The sequence below is a fragment of the Vanellus vanellus genome (genome assembly GCF_965231255.1).
Source record: "Vanellus vanellus genome assembly, chromosome: 1".
Classification (NCBI taxonomy): Eukaryota; Metazoa; Chordata; class Aves; order Charadriiformes; family Charadriidae; genus Vanellus; species Vanellus vanellus.
Window position 1 is genome coordinate 111,370,464 of NC_138905.1, and position 16,300 is coordinate 111,386,763.

The window sequence follows — 16,300 nt, forward strand, 5'->3', positions numbered from 1 at the left end:
ACAGGAATGCTACATTTGGAAACTGAAATTACAGTTGTTTCTTTTTGTCCAGTTCCTCTCCTTCCTCTCTAGTCACCCCCCCCACCCCACCCCCCACCCCCCCAGTCTCAGTTACAGAAAACTGTTTATTGTTAGGTATAAAATAAAACAGTTAGTGTTTATGGCTTAAATATAAATTTGAGTGAGTGACAACATCAATAAAAGTTTAGAAATTCACACTGGAATACATTAGGGTTTACATAAAACGTGAAAAATATCTTTTCAACATACTGTTGGAAGAATTTTCCCGGAAGTGTTTAGCATTGTTATCTTTGTATTGTTGAATCCTGTTTGATAAAAACATCAGATAACTACTTTTTTTTTTTTTAATTATTATTTTTAATGTTGATTCTTTTCATGCAGAGTGGTTTTGGTGGCGGAAGTACTATTTTATTTTTTTTAGGTTTTCTGGAAATTCCAAAGACATATATCTGATTTTAAAATTCAAGTACAATTGAACCATTGAGACTGTTCCATATGAATTTTGTGACTCACAAAAGTAGTGAGAAATGTAACATTAGTTTTAGAACTGAAACTTTGCTTCTATTTGTGATTTTGCATTTAGTCAACTTTCTGTTTCAGCTTCCATTATAAACCACATTTGTAGAACTTGACTGAAAAAATTTTCTTTGGGTGAAAAGCTAACATTAAAGCTCTAGTGCTTGGAATGAAGTTGCCTTTCCCCCCCAGTTTTGAAAAAGAAAACTTTGTGGGCATTAATTCTGTATTAGCTCAGGATATTATTTAGTGTTTCTGTAATTCACAAAGATATTTATGAACATTGATTTTTTGTTTGTTTTACTGCTTGAAGGATTTCTTCCTGTTTCATTCAGTATCTTGAATAACCATTGATGGCAATGAAAGTTCCAGTCATAAATCAAGAGAATGACAGACTTTAGTCTTACAGAGTTGTCGAACTCTTAAAATACTGGAATATCAGAGATGTCTTTTCTTCACTAGATACATGTTTGGTACCGCAAACAAATGTTTTCTAGAGAATCAAGGGTAGAATATGATCCTCACAGAGCTGTCTTTGCAGTTGCATTATTGCAAATTGTTAGTGAACAATGCTCTTAATATGCTGAGCATTCACTACATGTTGGGATTGTCTGTTTTTCAAACTAGTGTGAAAATGTCCAAAGTTGGGTTTGGTCATATTTGGACATCTTGGGAGGCAAAGGCAGATCCTAACTGGTTGTTCACTTACAGCACAGGTATCTTAGCCCTATTCAATGATCAGCTGAAACAGTTAGTCTGGATTTGCTCCTCAGGCTGAAGTGCAAACAGATGAGTAAGGCAGGAGAGGAAGAGAAAGGCAGCTTTTTAACTTGACCTGTATCCTTCCCTGAACTACTTTTTCTCTTCTCTTAATTTTAGTTGACTGTGTTTGATGACCAAAGAATATGGACCATCCTGCTGGCAGGAAATACGAGCCACTCTCATAGTTATGTGCTACAGAAAGGATATTGCATTCGTAACACTAGTGTCATATTTTTATTAAATCAGTGCCCATGAACTCTTTCTTAGTAAATCCTCATGGAATTCTTTTAGTTTGTTTCTTCCCAGAGAAATTAACCATGAGTTATCATTGGAGGGTTACGTGCTAGAATGAATATCAAATTCATAACTTATCAAAAATATTTCATCTATTGATTTTAAAGGAATAACCTTTATAGCAACATTTCTGAAGTTTAAAATTCATGATTGCTATGGGTTTGCTTATTGATTTAGTTGCTGACCTTCAAAATATCATTAAAAAGAGTTTTATTAGGAGGGTATTACTCTGCAGTAATCAAGGTGTCATTTGGGTCTGTTTTTCACTTTTACTGAGGGTTTTTTTGAAAGTTTTAACTTCACAGTCTAATCTTTTTATACATGACGCTGCCATCAAGTGGCTATTGAGTAAAACCTCTGTGTTATCTGTCTTTAATTTAAATGTTTGTCTTGTTTTTAATTGGCAGCTTGGTTTGGAAGGAGGAAATACCCTATACTTGCTAACTGACAGATACAAATTCAATTTATTGTAGAGGTAGATGACCAAAGATACTTTGAAAGATGCTTTAAAAGAAGGGGATTTCAGTAACATTAAATTGTGTTGGCATTGATTTTCATATCAGCTTCAACAGGCGTTAGGGATCCCTCTAGTCAGCCTGTGAACTATTATGAGTGTCCACTTGCATTTTCAGGCACCTTAGTATGCAGGTAAATCTTCCCTTTTAATGTTCTATTTTGATCCATTCTACCAGAATTCCACAATACAGATATAGATGATAGACTTGGGCAAGGATTTTAAGATGCTGAATTTAAGATGCCAGAATTAACAAGGATCCTAAAATCAAGAAGCTGATGAATATGTAAAACCATACCTTCATGACAGCCCAACAATTGTGTCTTTTAAAGTAGACAAAACCTTAAGATTTTCAGGTTTTAGGGAGGTAAAGCCAACAGCCCAGTGCCAAATGACCATTTGCAGTTCCTGACAACCCAAATATTGGCATTCATCGACAATTCTCAGTTCACTTCCAGCAGTATGCGGCTGTTAACCAATTTTAGGCAAATAATGATAAACACCCCCATTCTCCTGAAGATCATTTGCCTTCTTTCGCCCTCTACGAATAATAATAGAAAATCATGTGCACATTTGCATATGTATTTACTGTGTTTGAATTAAAGCTGCAAACAGCTCTGATTCACTAATAACTGATGAAAGTGTCTCATTATTGAGCTACAAAACCTTCAACAAATTAATGGAAATTGCAAATCACCTTGAAAATTGCAGGCTCTTTATTCCTATATTCAGTGCTGAGAAAACTGCATAAATAGCCTTGTTGCTTAACTCTTTCTTTTGAAAAAATAGCTTTCTTATTACGTTTTTTAAAAAGCATGGCTTACTAATTAAGGCATGGCTAAGCAACATCTTTTTTTTGCTGTACTTTGTTTTCTGTACAAGATCATTAAACATTGTGTTATTATTTTTGGTTCCTTCTCTTTTTTATAATATTTAGAATCATAGATTCTCTGCCTCTGATGCTAAACGAGTATTTCGGGCACTTTTCTCTCATGCCCCAAATTACAGTGCAAGATTTAGCATGTGCTGGTTCTTTTCTGTAATGAGATAATGAATTTTTAAATACGTACACCCACAATGTTTTCCTCAAAAATTACAGCTTAATTAGAAGAAAATATTTCCTGAAAAGGAAAAAACCCTACACACTATGTATTCGTTTGTTCACTATTTGTTTGATTTTTACTGTTTCTGCATAGCTCTGAATCCAAAACTGGTGCATGTCACTTGTCATGAAGAAAGATGTATGGGAGCTGATCTCCAGCTGGTATAAAATTTCATAGCCTCATTGTCATGGAAATCCACTCTAGCAGAGTATCAGATGCATTCCTTTAAAAGGTAGAGTGATTTCTACAAAGTGCTAAATTCTCTTATATCCCACAATTCCGCTTTACAGCTGCATCTCTGAGGTAAACTTGAGTGATTTAAAGGAACATATTTCAGCATAACACAGATTTGAAATAAAAACCAATTGTTTGTAATTTTGTCTATTTTTGCTAATGTTTGAGTCATCATTAAGCTTGTGATGGGTAATTTATTATAGTTTTCTGTATTCAATGGATTAAAAAAATTATAAGGCACAGCAGACAATCTTTTTACTTGTAAATCTTCGTATAGCATTTGTGCTAGTGCAGTGTAACTATGGAGGAACAGAATTTACACTCAAAGATATTTTTCTGCTATATTTGAAGTCACTTTGGTTATAGGAATACTAAAAGTATTTGTGTGCTGACATGCCCTCTAGGTATTACTACTAAGAGAAATTCCAAAATGTAATGAAATCTATGAACCTCCAGTGACACCACTGCTGCTGTGAGTTGGCAAGTGCCTTTTACTAGAAAAGCTTTTCTGTGATTTTCCAAATTGGTTTCTTTCTAGGGCTGAATAGCCTGTAAGATGTCCATCATTAGTTCCGTCCAACAACGGAACTTGAAGTAGCAAAGAATCGAAGTTTCTGTTTGTCCTGCCCCATGGTTACAGGCTTGATGAGCAAGGAAAAAAAAAAAATTCCCTTTCCTTTTCTCTTTTTCTTTTTATAGCTTCTAGCCCACCGCCTTTTGTTTTTCTTTTCATACTTTTTTGGTATTATTGTTAATGTATCCACAATTCTTGGTGGTCATTTTGATTCAAACTGATCATAGTCTATTGTCTGTTTACTTTTCTTACTCTTTTTTTTTAGACAACGCTATGTTTGACAAAGTTTTGGCATGCACTGAAGTTTGTTGAACACATTCCTCAAATATTTGCTCCTTAAATATTGTGATGTTGTAGGGATTATTACATACCAAGATTCTACATGAAAAATATATACAGAGTAATAAACAAAAACTATATGTTTGGTTGTTCATGGTACTTGATTACTCATGAGACTAAGGTAATAAGCATGTGTTCCCCATCAGTACTTGCATACAGCTCTCTAATACTAATGGAAACTATATGTATTAGGCAGATGTGACAGACTGTACTCGCGACTTGAAAAAGGTTTCTGCTTTGCAAGGCCTTCTCCATAAGTGAATTCCAGTTTTCGGGGTTTCATGTTGGAATGGTAATTTAACATCATATAGTGTAAATGTAAACCAACTTGTGATGATGTGACTAACTGAAAATTACTTTTCATAGCTGCTAATTTTTCAGCTGGGATGCAGAAGTTGCTTTAGATTAAACTTGAAACTTCTCCAGTGACAGTAAACTGCTGTCTAAAATAACTAATAAAATGCAGCTGGGAGTGGAATAAAAGCTGGCTTTAGACATAAGGAGGCATTTTATCAAAAAGGTACTGTCTATGTGAAGGTTAACGTTTGTATGAATAACTGAAAGGTATTGAATAGGATCTACCTAATTTAATCTATGCAAGATATTGTATTTCGTGGAACTTTCACTTGACAGTTAGTGACAGTCAGGAAAATTTGGAACATCAAAATAGTATGACAAAACTTAAGTACGTTTTCTAATGTAGTATATTTTTGTTATTATTTTGATGGAAAAATTGATCAAATATGTTGCTTTCCTCTACTTTGTCTTCTCGTAAAATCTACTCTGCTATATAGCCCCTAACCAAAACTATGTAGTGTTATGATTTTTGACCTAACATAGTCAGAAGGCCGTAGCTGATGGTCTTTTCTCTTGGGCCTTCATAGATGTGCAATAATAGCAGATAATAACTAAGCTTCATTATCTATTGCTTCTTTGTTTGGGTAGCAGCTTGACTGGCAAGGAATAAAGGATACTGAAGATGTTCCTTTTGTGTCTTGTATTGGGTTTGAAAGGAGAAAACTCTAGATAGGCAGTTTTGCATGAAGGATACAATAGTAGTATTGTATATGTTATTTCAGTTGCATGTTATGTTTTGTCTACAGGCACTTTATAGGTGGATTTATAATAAAAGCTTTCATTTCCAAACCTTCTGGTGTAATAGTTTGGAAATCCAGCTATTTTGGTGTAGGATGCACAAAGATCTGAACAATTTCTCCCATGCTATCAGGTTCAGGTTTGGTTTATGTTGTGTCTAAGTGTGGAGCAACGGAAATGGCTGCTGAGCAGGATTTTAAAATCATCAATGTATGCAAATCCCACCTGCCTCTTTTTTCCTCTCCAGAGCTTTGAATAGAACCTAAGGCACAGATTTTTAGGCTCCTGGTGTAGCTGGTAGGACCTTCTGCTTCACGTTAATAGTCAAGACCATCATGACTGCTGAACAAGGCAATTTCAACTGTAAGTCATTAAAAGATTGGTAAACAGGCTATCCCCCAGACAAGAGTAATGTGTGCATCTGTGCTGTGTCAGCTGTACTTAAACAGGTGAGACTGAAAAAACAGAAAATAGTAACTTCTCTCCATTTTGGTTGTGTAGGGTCCTTGTTCTCTAAGAGGGATTTTTGTCTGAAAAGTTTATATTAAAAAGTGAAAATATTTAAAGAGTCAACACAGCACTGACTTAAAGGCATATGCATTGGCAGAGTGATTGGTTATTTAAGCTTTGCAGTGAAGCAGGTAGTTTAAAACTCCAGACATTAGTGCTTAGGACTATCTTTGTGAAGCATGCAGTGAAAAACTGAATCTGATGCCCCGTCTCTCCAATTTACATAAAAAAAGCACTTAACCCAACCACAAATTTATTCAGGATATTCAATAGAGACTTGTTTAATATTTATTTCTACTGTACATGAACATTACAGGCAACCAGAAATTGTAGTTCAGTTTACATTTGAGATGAAATGCTTTCTTTGATTCTTCCACCTTTTTTGCAAAGGTGGATCTCAAACCACTTAGCAAAAATTAATAGTGTTCATATTAATATATTATTAATTAATTTAAAATTAATATGAATATTATCTGCCCCACTTTTAGAGAAACTAGGATGTAGAGGACCGAAGGCTTGACTGTGCAGGTCCTTTCACACGCCTTTTGAGCCTTGTGAATTTATATCAGCTGAAATCTGGGTCAGAGTAGGTTAAATTATATACCCAAGGTTATCTGTTGAGCTAGGAGCAGGGTCAGAAATAAATCCTGATTTCTAGTCACCTTGAACTGCTGTGTCACATTGCTTCCTGGACTTGCTAGCATCTCAGTAGCATGCAATACTCTAAACAGAATTTTTTTGCTGTCTATCTCACTTTTATATTTGGTGCTAAGTAGGAAACTGTTGTTAATGCTTGCTTAGTGTTTGGAGGGGTGTGTTACCAACAGTCTTCCTCATTATTTTCTTTTTCCTGTTTTTTTTTTTTTTTCTTTCTTATCCTCTTTAACTTTTTGTTAAAGAAAATAATAGAAAGTAGACCCATAGAAGATATTTACCCACAGAGGTAAAACTGGAATACGTGTCTCTCTCCTTCGGTAGTCAGAACTACAAAAGAGATTATGGTGGTGGGAGCAGAGAGCTAACATTGTGTATGAGGTCAGGGAAGGGATCTTATATACCAGGGCTGAATGTGACTGACAAAATCCTAGGATGATGTTTGAGGCAAGAACCGCCTTTTTGTTTGGCAACACAATAGGATCCTCTTCCTGGATGGCTTCTCAGCCCTGCTCAGTATAATAACAAAGATGGAATAAGTAAGATTGGATGGTGGTCTTTGGGGGCCCAGTTGTGTTATATCTAATCTAATTATGCTTGATACTGACTTTTTAATACATATGGTAGCTATTTCCTTGGCTTGGAAGTAAGGCGTATATGCAAGCTTGATGTTTGCTTGGTCTCTGTTCTAAAAGCATACAAATTTATTCTTAGAAGAAACCCCAGCTATATCTGTCTCATGTCATGCTGTATTCTAATTCAAAACTAAAACTGATTTGTTCCAGAAGATGTTTTGAAGCATAAATATGTTGTGGCTTGTGGAAATGTGGGAGGTGTGATGGAGAGAGCAAATGTCTATAGATTGTACTTCAAAAAAACACTGCAACTTGCTACAGAAAAGACATAGTAAGTTATTGCTGCCTTGGAGCAACAATCCACAGCAGGCATTCACCCCTTTGCATGGGACAATATAAACATTTTAGTGGATTTATGAGTATAAAGGAGCATCTGGAGATGATGAGATTGTGTAAGACTAATTTTAGAGCCTGAATTAAACTAATTCCATAGCTACAAAAGTCACTGTCGTGTTCTATGCTCTTGTTTTAAAAGATGTCTATGCACTTTGGTTTTCCCAACTAAATGGAACAGAAAAGTCTAATGCTGCTCTACTGTTGGTAGTGGTGTGGTGGGCACTGGCTTACTCAGAGGATTATGAAAATCCTTCATGAAAGATATTTATGCAATCAAATTTCTGAGGCAAGTTTCTTAAATTTCTGAGGCAAGTTTCTTCTCAGCTGTTAGCATCTGGGTTCCATTTTACCATGAATAGGTGACTGTCTCTTGAATTTATTTATGTTTCTCACGTTTTAATAGGAAGTACAGCATGTACTCCTGGGGGGGGGGGGGGGGGAGTGGTGATTTGGTGTGGGTTTTCTTTTCTTTTCTTTTCTTTTCTTTTCTTTTCTTTTCTTTTCTTTTCTTTTCTTTTCTTTTCTTTTCTTTTCTTTTCTTTTCTTTTCTTTTCTTTTCTTTTCTTTTCTTTTCTTTTCTTTTCTTTTCTTTTCTTTTCTTTTCTTTTCTTTTCTTTTCTTTTCTTTTCTTTTCTTTTCTTTTCTTTTCTTTTCTTTTCTTTTCTTTTCTTTTCTTTTCTTTCTTTTTTTTTTTCTTTTCTTCTTCATATTTCGCCATTGTCTTCCAGCTTAAAATAAGCATATTATAAATTAAACCTATTAATAAAATTAGTCATGTGTGATGTACTAATGGAGTAGGTAGGGAAATAAGAGTTGTTTGAAATCAGTTTTGGTTTTGGAAATCTAACACTCGCCTGAAGTATCTGAAATACTGAAATGTAAGTTTTGATCTACGTTTAATTTCTTTTTTTTCCCTCTTTACCCCAGTGATTCTTACTGGTGAAAATCTTCTAGCCTAGCAGTGATAGATACTGAAAGTTCAGATGGCAGAGGGCTCAGTAAGTGAACAAATGCACAGCATTGTAGGAGCTCAGTGTCTCTAATGCCAGAGTGACATAAATGACTTGCAATGTTATGTCATAGTTTTGACCATTGTCTCTTCCAGAAGTGCCTGATGCACAAGTGGAAGCTGAAAGTTATTAATGACCTCACAGTGCTAGCTGCACAGTGTCTATGTATATGCACCATTTTCTGGGACCCTCTGGTAATAAAATCATGGATTGGGGATGAAAATCCTGATTCCTTCAAAATCAGAGCTTTACAATTGACTTGAAATGAGGAATCGTTTGGTAATAAAGTAGTAGGCCAAAATTATGGTACTAAACATAGAAGAAATGAGGGCAAAAAGAAGTCACTCTAATTGAATAGTTGAAACTAAAAAGCAAAGCAAACCAAAAAAAGCCTTTGAACAATATGTCCAATATGCTTTCTACCAGCTCCCCAGCAAAACAAAGGTAGTTCATGACCGGTGAAGCCTGCTTTCCTATGGGTTCATTTCTTGAGCTTAATTGAACTTTGATATTTAAAACAGTGTGTGGGTCTGACGGAAGTTTTTACTGAGAAGTAATGAAGCAGTTAGGTCTTTTTCTTCTACAGATTTTCCATATATGCTCATGGGCATGCTGAGAAATTTCCCTCCTCTATTCATTTGACCTACATTTGATATGGGATGGAGATCTCAAAGCTACCGAGTTTCTCAAAAACACACCTGAAACCTCTCACCTTAAATTTGATCAATATTGGCCAATGATTTGAAGAGATTTCAGGTGGCATAGTTGCACAGTGTAATCACATACACACTCAGCTCCCTAACCTCAAAATCAAGGTAAAAAGAATGTATGTGTTATTTCTAACAGGGAACCCTTTCAGGAGCAATCAGATATTTTCTACAACAGGAACTGCAAATACGGTTAGCTGTACTAATGCTTCATTTATAAGATAATAAGAATTCTGAACAGTTTTCTAGAAGGAAAGAGATTTGTATTTGTCAGCAAAGCTCTACTAGTTACCTATTCCAGTGTTTCACTGTTTCTTCATGCATTGCCCAAGGCTGACAAAAGTAAGTTTGAAAGTGAAAGAAATGCCAGATACCACCTCCCTTTCCCGCAGCCACCCTGGAGCAATTACGACAAGAGTATTTAACTTACAAATCAAAATGACGCTAAGAGGACCCACCCTCACAAACTGAAACAGGAATAAATTTTCAATTAGCTTTCCAAGAAGGAGAAGGTTGCACGAGTTTTCTGCTAATTATAGTGTGTACTTGAATGAAAAGCCTTTGTGTTCCACCTTTGAGTGCATAGTGTTGTCTTTTTTCTGTCAGGATTTTAAGTGCCTATCCACCATGGTTTATCTGTATCCTAATCTTGTCCTCTCTTTGACAAGTTCCTTGCTGGCTTCACTGGCAACAACGTTGTTCCCGTCCTGTCATTCTCAAATTTTGTTACTAAATTCTTTGTCTGTTGATCTGGCCAAATTACATTCTTTTCTGCCTCAAGGAGCTGGAAAAGCTTCACTCCAACCTATATTTTGTTTCTTATCTTGTACTTTTGTTCTTTTCCAGCTATACTAAGTTCAATGTTGTTAATGACTTTCTAGACCTATTGCTGCAGTACTGCTTTTCTTGTCTGGTGCAACACGAGGTGTGAACTCACAAGGCACGCAAGCTCCTTGCTGAGGAGCTGCATTTTCTTTAAGGGGCCTCCAAATTCGTCTCATGATTAAATTCTTGCTGTCCTCCTTAGAGAGAGAAGAGAGGGACTGTAAAAACAGTTGGCTTTGTCTCACCTGTCTGCCAATTTAAGATTTCAGACTTCTCAGGTGTAGGTAACTGTCTTTCTTGTACCTTCCTTCTTAGTGCAAATGTGATTGCACATTCTTGCTTGGTGTTTCAGACATAATGCAGGTCTCCTCTTCCATTTCAGTTCTTACGTTAGATAGAAACACTGGGCATTTATTGTGCTAGCCATTACTCATTTAATTTGTAATCCTTATTCATTTTATGGTGGATTATTTAAGATATTTACCAGGGTCTTTTCTTAAACTGTTGATATACTTGAGGGCCAGTGAGAGGGGCAGGTAGTTAGCAAGATTTGAGCTTGTGCAGTATCGATGACTTCCACTGGTTTCTGGTAGCAGGCTGTTGAACAGCTTACGGAAATCAGTCGGTGCACTACAGCCAAAGAAAGAGCAACAGGCTCAGCTTTCATGGTTTAGATTTTGTTTTGTTTTGTTTTATTTTGTTTTCCATTTCTGGTTTGGGTTTTTTTTCCCCATTATGTCCGTTGAGCATACATACTGAATTTGAGATACCCAGCAGTGCTTACTGAGGGCATTCAGATGACAGCAGCCAGACCTTCCCCTTGTCTTTTACTCTGTATCAAGATAAGTCACACACTTTTATGTTTAATAAAAAGGGTTGGGTTCCTTCTCTATACCTTTTGCTTTTAGGTGGGGGTATTCTTCTGATTTTTTTACTGAACAAGGCAATTATCATGACATGCAGTTTTGGGGCATAGCCAGCAACCCCCCGTGGCCGGGTGAGAGGAAACAAAGTTTTGGCTTAAGTACCATGGCTGAGTTTAGGTGCAAATGCTGCAAAACTGTAGGTGGTGCGTTGGACTGTACTGTACGCCCAGTACTTCAGAAGCCTCCATTGGATTTTAACATGTGTATGTGCTTTGTTTCTGCTGCTGCAACTCTTCTTTGAGTTTTTTTTGAATTAAAAAAGACATGCCAATCTCCATGCCATATGCCCATTACTAATAATGCTTATGTATTTTTTCACTCATATACTATATACTTTCGCATGTAAATTGGCTATCAATTCCACCCTCAGTTTTAACCTGTAATAACTTACATTGCTTACAGTGCAATTTTCACTGGTGTCATTTAGATCAGAATCTGGATGCATACGTAAATATCTGCATATATGCACACATGTAATGCCTGCTTTTTATATAGATACACACTCACTTTCATTTTAAAGTTAATAAGAAGGGAGAGGGAGAATCTGTTGATTATTTTTACACTGAACAATTTTAGAGTGGCTAGCAAGAGAAAAATAAATAATTTCAGGTTCTAGGTGGATTTTGGAGTCAGGCGTGCACATGCACACCTTTACAACGTATTCTGGTTCTTGTCAGCCTCAAGCAGTAACTTTTCTCCTTTCACCTGACTCGCAATGCTGATTTTTCTGTGTGCCTCAAATCTCATTTTTATTTCACTTTGGGGAAAATGGAGGCAGGGATGTTTAAAAAAAAAAAAAAAAAAGAAAAGAAGCAAAAAAGGAAGAAAGAAATCCCTGAAACAGCAGCCTCCCCCCAGCCCCCGCTTCTATACCACCAGTCCAAACATGGAACATATTTTAGCAGAAGTGCCCCAGCTCTATCATATGTGCTGTGCAGAGTCATCATGGCCATGGTGCATAGCTGAGAGCCGGAAAGCAAACAGCTGCTGTAGCCTGATTTGAGTTAAAATAGTGTCAGTGTTTAGTCTGGCGCAGTGCTTCAGGAGAGATTGGCAGCTGGGTCAAACAAAGTCATTCCATTGGCTCCCTTCCCAGTAAGCTTCTGCTAGTATTTAGGTACTAGTGCAGCCTAGGCCCCTTTTCTCAGGGATAGCCTAACATCTGACCGCACCCTCTTTGCTTTTTAAAAAATGCCTTTTCCCTCTTTAAGATAAATCCACTATTATACAATCTGCCACTAATTGTGTATTAAGACTGTTTTTCTCTCGAAAGCTGACGCATCCCGCTCTCAACGTGGTGTAAGAAAGCAGGCTGCTACAGTGCTGGATTCATAAAAGGGGCCTTTATGGTTTGTGAAAGAATATCTGTGTGCTTAGGCAGGAAACTTTTTGATCCACAGAAAAGCCAGACGACATCTAGGTAAGGCCGTGTATCCAATCTGCTTTTATGGGATAGTGGCGCAGCGAGCGCTGTTAATTGCGATTGCTTAATGTTTGCATGCCCGTTTTGATAAGCTTTTTCGAAAGTTTAGGAAATAGCTGCTCCCGTGTACCGAGCTCTTTCTCTCCTCCCCCCTCCTCACTCCTCCTCTGCCTCTAACGCTTGCAAAATCTTGTAGCGATCTGCTTAGTTTTTGTTGAAATACGTGCGGGGTGCCTCGCTTCTTTTTGGAGAGGGGTTTCTCACAGAGGCGCGCAGCAGAAAGTTCTGCTGGCGGACCCAAATGCTGTTAAAAGTGGAGGAGCTGGGGAGAATTTCCAGGGAAAGCTTTCAACTCTTACAGACTGCCTGTGCAATCGTTTAAAAGTAGTTGAAAACTGCTTTGAACTAACAAGGGTTTAATTACGGAAAAGTTTAATGTGGCGATGGAAGGAATATTAAGTAAGTCGTCTTTGTCTCATACTTTTTAATTTTAGTTGTTGCTTTAGCCTGTTGGGTCACATTTTTTGTCAGCGCTGAAGGCTGCCATGAATTGGTAATGAGGGCCCCTTTTGCACATGATTTTGGCTCTTGGCCAAAATCAACTTCCCAACGGCAAGCTTTCTCTAAAAGAACCTGAAGCATTTTTTTGTGATTAGGAATCATGTCTGAAAGCTGCCACAACCAGTTGTGTAGGCATGTCAAAATGACTTTATACAGTATATCTGAAGCATTCGGGGGGGGGGGGTGGGGGTGTCTGTTTTTTCCTCGTGTACCAAATTGTTGCTATTATCATTCCGCAGCTTACGCACCTCCAAAACCCAGGCTACAGGGAGCTAAGGCATAATAGGATCGTTGGTACCTTTATATTTTTCGACATGCCAAAAGCAGCCCTAATTGTCACATTTAAGCAGGATACAGTATTAGGGGTTGTTTAAAACACTTGTGGATGTAAAGCAGATGAATCTTTAAACTTTTAATCTCAGTAAATTATGCTCAGTGAACAGTAAGTAATGACATTTTCGAGAAGTTTCTTTGTTTGAATTGTGGGAGTGAGGCTTTTTGATAAAACTATTTAAAAAATACATGCCTAGATCCACTGGGGGGAAATTTGCAAGGAAAATCTCAGATGTGCCTTTGGTTTTATCCCGATTCCTTGAAATCTGGGTATGGGTCTGATCTGCGAGGCAGGGAGCAGGAGCTGGGTTGTCCTTTGTTGTTAAAAAGGGGGAAAGGGAGTTAGTCTAAACATTAATAAGGAGCTGTGAAAGTTCACGTTTCAAGTGTGCTCAGAGTTTCGAAAGTTGTGGAGATCATCAGTGCAATAAATGGGTGATTATTCCTCGCTGATATTCTATAAACAAGTCTGGCACTGTAAGTGAATAAATTATTATTGTACACTTGAACGTTTTGTGCATTTAATCTGTATTTTACAAAGCAACCCTGCAACTGGAAATTAAGGACCTCCTATTACATGCTGTGTATACGCTACCCCAGTGTCTTTTCCATGTGCGTTCAATGTAAAGACAAAATGTATTAGGCAGCATTTTTGTTAGGTATTTTTATTTTACATAACGGCACTTGTGGCTATAGCTGAGGAGTTGCTCGTTTCTTCCTGTATGTGTTGTTTACTTATAAGCAATACCATACTTCAGCAGCAATATCGATGTGGAATAGCCTTTTCGCACCTTCCCCTGCCCCCTGCCCCCCCCAGCCTTCATCCCTTTTGCAGTAGCTCCTGCTGTTAAAATGGGCTTTACAGGTATTGTCTTTCTTCTGTTAAACCATACATTTTCTGTAAGGTGTTTGTGTGTGTGTATGTTTCCTTTATTACATAATGCAAGAAATAGCTAGATGGGGGAAAAACTCGAGCTTTATGGACTCTTCAGTGTCTGTACTTTCATATAACTTGCCTGGGAGAGTTTGTTCATTGTTACATTGCAGGACACTGAGTTACAATACTTGAAAGTGTCCTACGAGTTTAACTATAACACGTTGTATTTACAATGAAAGAAAGCAGACAAGATTAACATGTTGAAAAAAATAGATGGAGAGCATTAGTAAAATAAACCAGATAGGACTTGGTTGCATTTTTCTGGGATTTTAAAAAAGTTTTACAACAGGGAAAAATACATCACAATTGAATCCTTTTCTAATGTAAAGCATTGCCAGAAAATGACCATACTGGGTGCAAAAGTAAATGTGATTGATAGTGGAATTTTCGCAAATCGTTATGGAATTTATTTTCTGGTGTGTAGAAGTATTTTCTCCTGATTTACTAAATTAGGTACAGTTAATTTAAAATATGCATATGCACATCTAGTTACTGCAAAACTAACTTTAAAATGTTTTACAGTGATATTCCTAGTTTTACCTAGAAGGTATTACTGTGAAATAATGAACACATGCTAGTGCGCTACTTCTAGAGGTTTTCATTTCTGTTTTGGTTGATGAAGGGGTGTGTTATAAATCACAGCAAGTTATGCTCCAAAAACTTTGAGTAGTTTCTAAATCCAGAGTCAAATTTTGTCTGGTAACATGTTTGAACTGTAAAATCTAATATATGAAAGTAAGAGAGAGTTTTGCTTAAAAACTTAAAACATTATAAATTTTGCTTTTGATTGCAGACACTAAATTAACGTTTTCGTTCGTCAAGAAATGTATTGTCTTTATGAACATACAAAGAAGTCATGTTTCCATCAGATAAATCAGCATTCTCTATTCATAAGTATAAAGTTAAAAATGTATAGACACTGTATTCTGTTTGTAAATCCCCAAACAGTAGATTCATATTTCTTCTTTATAGTTAGGTTGATAAATAACTGGTTAGTTACTTTTCCTGAGACTACAAAAGGTGAAGGATATTAAGTATTTTCCATTATGCCATTTTTATTTTTAACAGCCCTCAGGAATAATGTGTCTCTAATCTTCCTACTTGGAGGGCTTTATGTTTTCTATTTGTTTGCAAACATACCATGAAAGAGTGCAATTATAAAGCTTAACTTTGTTGTAATTTTGTGTCTTAGCTGTTGAACTCCCAGTTACCCATTTCAGTGCAGTAAACCAATATATTCTCCATTCCAAATACAAATTCTTGCTTTGTAGTTGGCATTTTTAATGACCACTACACATTAATATTTTATGTTTTAGTAGTGCAGTGTAAGTGGTACATATTGTTATACATTTGAATAGAAGTTACAAATTTATTTATAAAATACTTTCACTTATATTAAAAAAAAAAAGAAAACCTAAACATATTGCAGAACACTTCCAGTTTATCAAGAAAACATGAGGTCTTGTAAAAATAGCTTTATTCCTCAATATATTCTACTGTGTGTTTTAAAACTTTAGAAATGAAACAGGGCTATTTTGTTTTGTCTTGGGGGGGGAGGGGGGAGAACGACCATTTCATTCACATAAACTAAGCACTTTGTTCTATATGTTCTAAATTCCAGCAATGAGATAAATAAATTGCTGCATTGGATGGAACATAATTATTGAATTTTGGCAGAACTTCAGTGAACTCTGCCATGAAAGATTAATGTGCACAGTGCGCTCTTAGATTCTAAAGTAACAGAGTAAGATAAGGGGAGTGCATAACAGGCTCCAACCTTTGTGGTTTAGAGAAAATAGAAAACGATGGGCAAATGTTAACTTTTGGTATAAACTGCTAATGATAATGTTTTGTCATGTGGGTGATAAAAACTGCAGGAGGAGACAAGAAAATCCAATTTAACACAAATTCTCTCCATTTCTTTCTTGCTCTGCTTCCCGTTTTTCTATATTAGTATAGGCACGATTGCTCTGTGTTCTTATGAAAAGGAG

The 16,300-nt window shown here is 36.5% G+C and overlaps 1 long non-coding RNA gene across 2 annotated transcripts in view; it reads left to right on the forward strand.

Annotated features, from left to right (window-relative positions):
* LOC309686047 overlaps positions 1-16,300 on the forward strand; it is a 191,523-nt gene that overhangs the window by 74,857 nt on the left and 100,366 nt on the right. Inside the window, exon 1 of one of the 2 annotated variants that reach the window (XR_014270510.1) lies at positions 12,352-12,475. The exons of the other annotated variant lie outside the window; for it this stretch is intronic. This is a non-coding gene — a long non-coding RNA (uncharacterized lncRNA). Of the gene's footprint in view, positions 1-12,351; positions 12,476-16,300 lie in introns of those variants that run through there. 2 annotated transcript variants of the gene reach the window in all.